Source organism: Notolabrus celidotus, chromosome 17 (assembly GCF_009762535.1).
Source record: "Notolabrus celidotus isolate fNotCel1 chromosome 17, fNotCel1.pri, whole genome shotgun sequence".
Lineage (NCBI taxonomy): Eukaryota > Metazoa > Chordata > Actinopteri > Labriformes > Labridae > Notolabrus > Notolabrus celidotus.
The window spans coordinates 1644989-1652756 of NC_048288.1; positions in this window are offsets into that span (position 1 = coordinate 1644989).

The window sequence follows — 7768 nt, forward strand, 5'->3', positions numbered from 1 at the left end:
AGATGGAGTGCTTGGTGGTATCCAAATAACTAACAAACTAACAAGTCAGTGTGTTAGCTGGTTAGCTCGTTATAAAATAAGTTACTTACCAACTAAGTGCTCAGTTTGTAAGCTAACTAAGGTGAGGAAGTACCCAACTAACTAACTAACTAACTAACCACCTAACCACCTAACCACCTAACCACCCACCCAACTAGGGACCATGAGTGATATTTTCCTGTCTTAATTGATTGATGGATATTAATGGACAGATAGCTGACTGGTATGTTTTGGCTCTCACACTCCATAAATTTACTAAAGTGCCAAGATTCCCTGTGACAAACACGGACTGGAGGTACATCTCAAACATTCTGTGTGTCTCTTTTATTTTTATGTGACTAATTGTAAATGTGATTCTAAGAGCCAACCAACTAAAAGCTCTGAGCTTCAACCATCAAAATGGCAGCTTATCCTGCTGGCGAGGTCACAAAGTTAATTATTAGACATTTGACAGATGTCTTACTTTCCTGTTTTAATGAAGACTAACAGTTTGAGATGTCTGTTTCACTACAAGTAGAAACTAAACTTCATCTGTGAGTGGCTGATGAGTCTGCATGAGAGAAGTGGTTCATGTGAACTCATGAAGAAGAGTGAAAGTGCATTTAACATGAGAAGTATTTTGAAGTTGAACATTCCTGTGATCTCAGTTCTTATTATTATAATGATTTTATTTGATCTCACATGTTCCTCATACTCTCCTAAAACAGCTCAGAGTCAATCAGGCCATCAGGTTTGGTGTCAGTAAAAACAATGAGAGTAAACAACAATCAGAGAAAGAACTAAAGCTTGGGGCCCTCATCTGTTGTAGCGTGTGTTCTTTAAAGATCAGTCATTCTCACAGAGGACTGGGTTCAGTTCTAGTCTAAACCATGAGCTGGTTGTCACCTCCTCACCTCAACTGTCTGACTGACATTTACCCAAAAAGGGAAGAAGCTTCAGAGCTGACTTCCTGGTTCTCAGGGTGTCAGCAGAAAGAATGAAGATTGGTTGTAACTCTGAGTCTGAACAGAGAGGTGAAGACTCATTGGAGAAAGACTTCTCTGTGATCAAGCTTCAGCTGACTTGTTTGGGGAGGTGGACTGGTTCTGCTGCTGAGGTTTGATCTTAATATTTGGTTGTTTATGATGAAGGCAGAAACATGAGGTGTTTCATGTTCTTGAAGATGTTGTATCTTGATCGTCCGTGATGTGCAGACGTAGAAGGACACTGGCTTGCTTGTATAGTAAGACGTTTATTATAAAAAACAACATCAGAGTCAAACAAGCACCCAGAATGCTTGGGAGGACGACTTTGCCAATCTGTAGCTGTGTCTCACTTCAGGGTCTGCATCCTCCGGAGGACGCAGCCTATGCGGTCTGCGGAGGTGAGTCCTTCGGAGGCACGTTGGAGGGCTGCATTAACTGTTGTGAAATGAGACGGTCTGGCCTTCAGCGCATTTCTGGGTTGCGTCACCAAAGGTTCACGCCCTTACCTTTACATCAAGGTTTCTGCCGTCAAGGTTTCTGCCGTCCAGGCCCGCGAAAGAGAGAGAGAGAAAGGAAGACAGAAAGAAAAAAGAAGATCATTTATGGAGCTAGAGCTGTTACCTTTATTTATTTCTTTTTAATTTTATGCTGGAAGAAGAGGAGAAGCGCCTACGTCAGCTGGTGTATCTCCGGCTGAGAGAGGTAAATCTGTTCTTTAAACCCACAGTAATATAATCATTAGCTAGTTAACAGTAATATTATCATTAGCTAGTTAACAGTAATATTATCATTAGCTAGTTAACAGTAATATCATCATTAGCTAGTTAACAGTAATATTATCATTAGCTAGTTAACAGTAATATAATCATTAGCTAGTTAACAGTAATATTATCATTAGCTAGTTAACAGTAATATTATCATTAGCTAGTTAACAGTAATATTATCATTAGCTAGTTAACAGTAATATCATCATTAGCTAGTTAACAGTAATATTATCATTAGCTAGTTAACAGTAATATTATCATTAGCTAGTTAACAGTAATATTATCATTAGCTAGTTAACAGTAATATTATCATTAGCTAGTTAACAGTAATATTATCATTAGCTAGTTAACAGTAATATTATCATTAGCTAGTTAACAGTAATATTATCATTAGCTAGTTAACAGTAATATTATCATTAGCTAGTTAACAGTAATATCATCATTAGCTAGTTAACAGTAATATTATCATTAGCTAGTTAACAGTAATATTATCATTAGCTAGTTAACAGTAATATCATCATTAGCTAGTTAACAGTAATATTATCATTAGCTAGTTAACAGTAATATTGTAACGCCGTACCTTGTTTAATCTCTTCAGATCTGTTAAACTGTTACTGCGTTAACTTAAAACTTAATTAAATATATTTCAGGGCTGTGAGGAAGAAATAGCACGGGACAACTTCTGCTCTGCGTCGTGATGCCTTTAATGACTCTTCAACAACGTTGGACAACTGCACATCAAACTCGTGACACATTTACTTAACCTCAGACAATATCACCCTGAGCAACCTTAAAGAAGCAGTGCAATATATGAAACAGTAGTCTTTCAAACTTCATTAAAGACTTAATGATATAAACACTTAGACCAAAATAAAATCTCATCTTACATACTTTCCTCTCTTCAGATGAAATGTCCTCATTTCAAAAGTTATGAAAAATAAATCTCATCCAACAGTGAAACCTATTAAGACTCGTAAACAGAATAACAGTCAAGAACAACCAGGCAATGCACATACATTAATTCAAATATGCATAGAGACCAAAACATGGCATAAATTCTTCAAACACGAAACTTGAACCTTTTTCTTTTCTCTCCTGTTCACATATCACTCACATGAAGATTTAGCCCACACTTGAAAGTTCAAAGCAATGATGTACCTCCACAAAAATTAAACAATAGATGCAACACCTGTATCATTGTTTAGTCAACGGTAGAGAAAAATTGCAAAAACCAAATCAAAGTGTTCTTTAGTTTACTTTTTTTTTTTCTTTTTTTTTTTTTTATATTGTTACTTTCTTTATTTTATTTTTATGTATTTATTTATTTTTGTCCTTGTTTCAATCAGTAGTCCATGGCCCATAACTCACAGCAAAAAACGCTGCGGTTTCCTGACAATCCGTCCAGTGCGAGTGATTGGTAGGTCACCAACATGCGTCCCACAAGACAGTACAGGAGGATCAAACCGCCTTGGGAGAACAGGGGAGACCCGACCAGAAGGCCTTCGAAGCAGTGGAACAGAGGGGCAGGCAGGGGCAGATGACTGTCCAGAGTCAGTGTTAGAGTGCAAGGGGAGTGAACCAGACAAAGATGTATACCTGGGGTATGTGTCCATAGTCAAGGGGGGAACTGTCCAATTCACTGGTGCTGAAGTTGTGTCCCAGGCAGATCTAAAAGGTTTTAATCGGTCATAGTGAACGACTTTGAATCCAGCTTGAGGGCGTCTCAAGTCCAAAAGAGTGTAGATGAGTCCCTCATTCTCTGATGAAACAACTTTGTAGGGTCCAATCCAGTTTGGCTCAAGTTTCTGTCTCTGTGTAGTAGGATCGTCCAGCCATACTAAATCTCCAACATGATACGGTTTGAATTTCACCTGTCTGTTGGAGTAGTGTTCACGTTTGACCCTCTGTTCTTCACGATGAGAGCGAACTGACTGAAAGACTGTGTCCAGCCGTCCCACCAGTTCTGAGCCATAGTCCTGCACAGTCTCAACAGGCGTAGAGAGATCCACATTTGCTGGAACACGAGGTTCTCTGCCATGTGCAAGAAAATAGGGTGAATAGCCAGTGCTAGAATGTGGGGTTGAGTTGAAAGAAAGAACCACAGCTGGCAAATAGTGGTCCCATTCACCACCATTCCCATGAACTAGCCTAGACAACTGTTCTTTTAGAGTCCTGTTAAATCTTTCCACCATTCCATTTCCACGTGGATGGTATGGTGAGGTTCTTTTCTTTTTGATGTTCAGTCTCTGACAGATCATTTGAACTATGACCGATTCATATTGTCTGCCTTGATCTGAAAACAATTCTTCAGGAACTCCATGCTCAGAAATGTATCTCTCACAAAGCAGTTTTGCTACCGTGGTTGCTTTTTGATCAGGCATAGGATAAGCATTAACATACTTTGTAAAATGGTCTTGCACTACAAGTATGTATCTATGTCCTTGAGAAGTAAGTGGCAGCTCAGTAATGTCTGTGCATACAAACTGAAAAGGCTGCTCTGCTTGTATGGATTGAAGGGGAGCTCTGTGCTTTGGCACTGGCTTCCTAAAAGCTTCACATGTATGACAGGTCTCACAAAACTTTTCAATATCAAACCTCATGCTTGGCCAATAGCACATAGTTAAGGCTTTCTTCAGTGTGCGATCAGCACTGTAATGACCAGAGCAGGGATTGCCATGGAGAATGTTCAAAGTGGCTGTGATAAGTGAAGTGGGAATGAGCACTTGATAAACAACTGGTTGACCAGGTGCAGTATGCGCTTGTCTACATAATATGTCATTACACAGTACAAGTCTAGGAAACTGCCACCAGAGTTTTCTTTGCATTTTTCCTTTAACACTTCTGAGGTAAGGTCTATGGTTTTGTTGTACCCACTTGAGTACTTCTGAGAGAACCGTATCTTGAAGTTGTTCGGTTCGAATGTCAGTATCTTGATTAGAAAGTGAGTCTTCCAACAACACCATATTAGCGTCATTAGCTGGTATAACAACAGTGTCTTTGTCAGCAGAACAAACCTGAGCTGTCATGTTGGCACTTGAAGACACAGGCTGCACCGGGAGACTGACTGACTTGGAACCTGGAGAAGGAGCTTCCAGTGTTGTAGGTGAAGAGTGGTCATCAGGCGCAGAAACAGCGTCCTCAGAGTCCTGTTTAGAGAGGGGAATCCTCGACATGGCATCTGCATTTGTGTGTTTCTTGCCATCTTTATGTAAAATCGTCCATTGATAAGGATCCAACTCCAGAGCCCAACGACCTCGTCGTCCTGTAGGGTCATGTGTGACATCCATCTTTCTCAAACTTAGGAGTGGACGATGATCAGTAATGATGGTGAAAGGATTACAGCTCAAGTAGTGTCTGAAATGTCTGACAGACCAAACAATGGCCCACAGTTCTTTGTCATATGTAGACCACTTTCTCTCTGTGCGGGTCAAAACATGGCTGGCATATGCTATAACCCGTTCCGTACCATCTTGAACCTGAGAGAGCACTGCACCAACTGCAAAGTTAGAGGCATCTTTTGCTGAGAATAAATGGCTGATGGAAGTTTGGAAAAGCCATTATCGGAGGAGAGGTTAGTGCGTCTTTTAATGTCTGAAATGCAGCTAAGCAATCTGCTGTCCATTCAAATGTCACATGTTTTTGTGTGAGTCTGTGAAGAGGAAGAGCAATGAAAGCATATCTGTGCACAAAACGTCTGTAATACGAGCAAAGGCCAAGAAATGCTCGAACTTCAGTGGGTGATTTTGGCTGTGGCCACTCACGAATCTTGTTGCTGTTCAATAGGTCTAATGCCAGACCGTCCCTTGAAACAATGTGTCCCATATACTTAACAGCCGACTTGCAAAACTCACATTTCTTCGGGTTGAGTTTCAGTCCTGCTTCTCTGAATCTGGTAAGAATGTCTGTCAAGTTCGTCAAATGATCTTCAAAGTCACGTCCCATACAGATGACGTCATCGAGATAAATGACACATGTTGTCCAATGAAGACCTCTCAAAACAAGCTCCATAAGTCTCTGAAAAGTAGGTGGGGAGTTTTTCAGTCCCATTGGCATCACTTTAAACTGGTAGAGACCGTCACCTGTTGTAAATGCTGTTTTTGGTCTGTCCAAAGGATCCATTTCAACTTGCCAGTATCCACTTGACATGTCCATGGTTGAGAAAAACTGAGATCCAGACAGTGCATCCAAACTGTCATCAACTCTGGGGAGAGGATGAGCATCGGTGATGGTGACAGAGTTCAACTTCCTGAAATCCACACAGAACCTGTATGTGCCATCCTTTTTCCGTACCATGACGACTGGGCTGGCCCAGGGGCTTTTGCTGTCCTCAATCAAATCTTGAGCCTTTAGGTCCTCAACTTGCCTGCGGATTTCTGCTTTCATGGAAGGAGAAGTGTGGTATGCCCTTTGTGAGATGGGAATGTCACATTTTGTTGTAATTTTGTGTGTGACCAATTGCGTCCTTCCAAAATCATGTGGGTGCTGACTGAACACGTCTGAGAATGACTGTAAAGTATCTTTCAGCCTTGTTTGTTGTGTACTTGTAAGGTCAGGGTTCAACACATCTGATAGTACAGCCTGTTTAGAAACAACTGGCATCTGTATGTTAATATTACAAACAGAACGTTCTATCACAGTGTACTCATCGTTGCTGCTGTTAGATGTAGCATAAAAAGTCCCTATCAGGCTACCACAATGCAACATGACATCATCACTGGAGGGGTTAGCTACTTTTACATGGATGGAACCGTTGTTCACTTCTGACACAGTCCATGCAAAACCAGTGACTGACTGATTAGTGTAATGTGGTTCAAAAACACCTTCATAAGCATGAGGTATTAACCCTTTTAGTGGTACATCAAGTTTAGCATTAATTACCATCTCTGACATGGCTGTAACTGTAACTGTAGAAGAAACAGTGACATCAGTTAGTTTAGGAACATACTGGTGTGGGCTAACTAGCGGCACTTCTTTGTGATCTACAACTAGAGACATGTTTCTGGTGTTCACAATAATGCCATTAGCAACCAGAAAATCCCAGCCAAGAATTAACGGCTTTGTACAGTTTCTAACCACCTGCAGATTATGCGACATTGGTTTGTGGGCAATACTCAGATTCACGGAAATTGAACCCACTGAGTCAAGAGGGTCACCTGTGACACTAGTGAGAGGCACAAATTGCTTCATAATGGGCTTTTTGTGAAGAGCACTAGTAGACATTCTGAAATCTTCACTAATAACTGAAATGTCTGCCCCAGTGTCAACAAAAGCATGTACCACAGTGTCCTCAATAACAACTGACACATATCTTTTTGACGCATTAACTTCAGATAAAATGTCTCTGGTTAAGTCAGTCTGTGTCATATCATTGTCTTTATGGGCCTGGGAAAAGTCAGTAGCTGGCAACTGGCCCTCATCGTCAACTACTTGTAGTTTAACTTATTGGAGCTGGTGTGTGAAGGAGACTGGAACCGTACATGTCCAGGACTTGGAGAGCGATGAGATCCACGTCTGTCCTCATGGCGGTCAGCAGAGCGACCACTCTGTGTGTGTTCCCTGTATGATGGACTGCGGCCACGTGCCTGTCGTTCATACGACCCGGAACGCCTGTGGGAGTCCCGTGTGTCATAACGATCCTCTACATACCTTGAGGGTCCATAGGAGCGGTCAGGAGCTGTGTGCTGATCATAGGAAGGTCGTCTGTAGCTGTTTCTGTCCGAGGAATAGTGGCGGCTGTGTCCCCGTTCACTGTGAGGAGAGGGACTCCTCCGATGAGACCAGTAGTCAGATGAGCTGTGGCGTGCGTCTTTATGCTGGCGTTGTACCTGCAGATGTAGCTGTTCAACACGCTCAGAAAGTGTCTCCAGTGTTTTCTGCATGTTTCTGAGGTCCTCTGAGGTGGCAGAGTTAACACTGAGAGAAGGGGATGATGTCGAGAAGTGAGCAGGTGCAGCACCAGGTACATTAGGCAACACGGGTGCCTGGGAAACATATTGCACA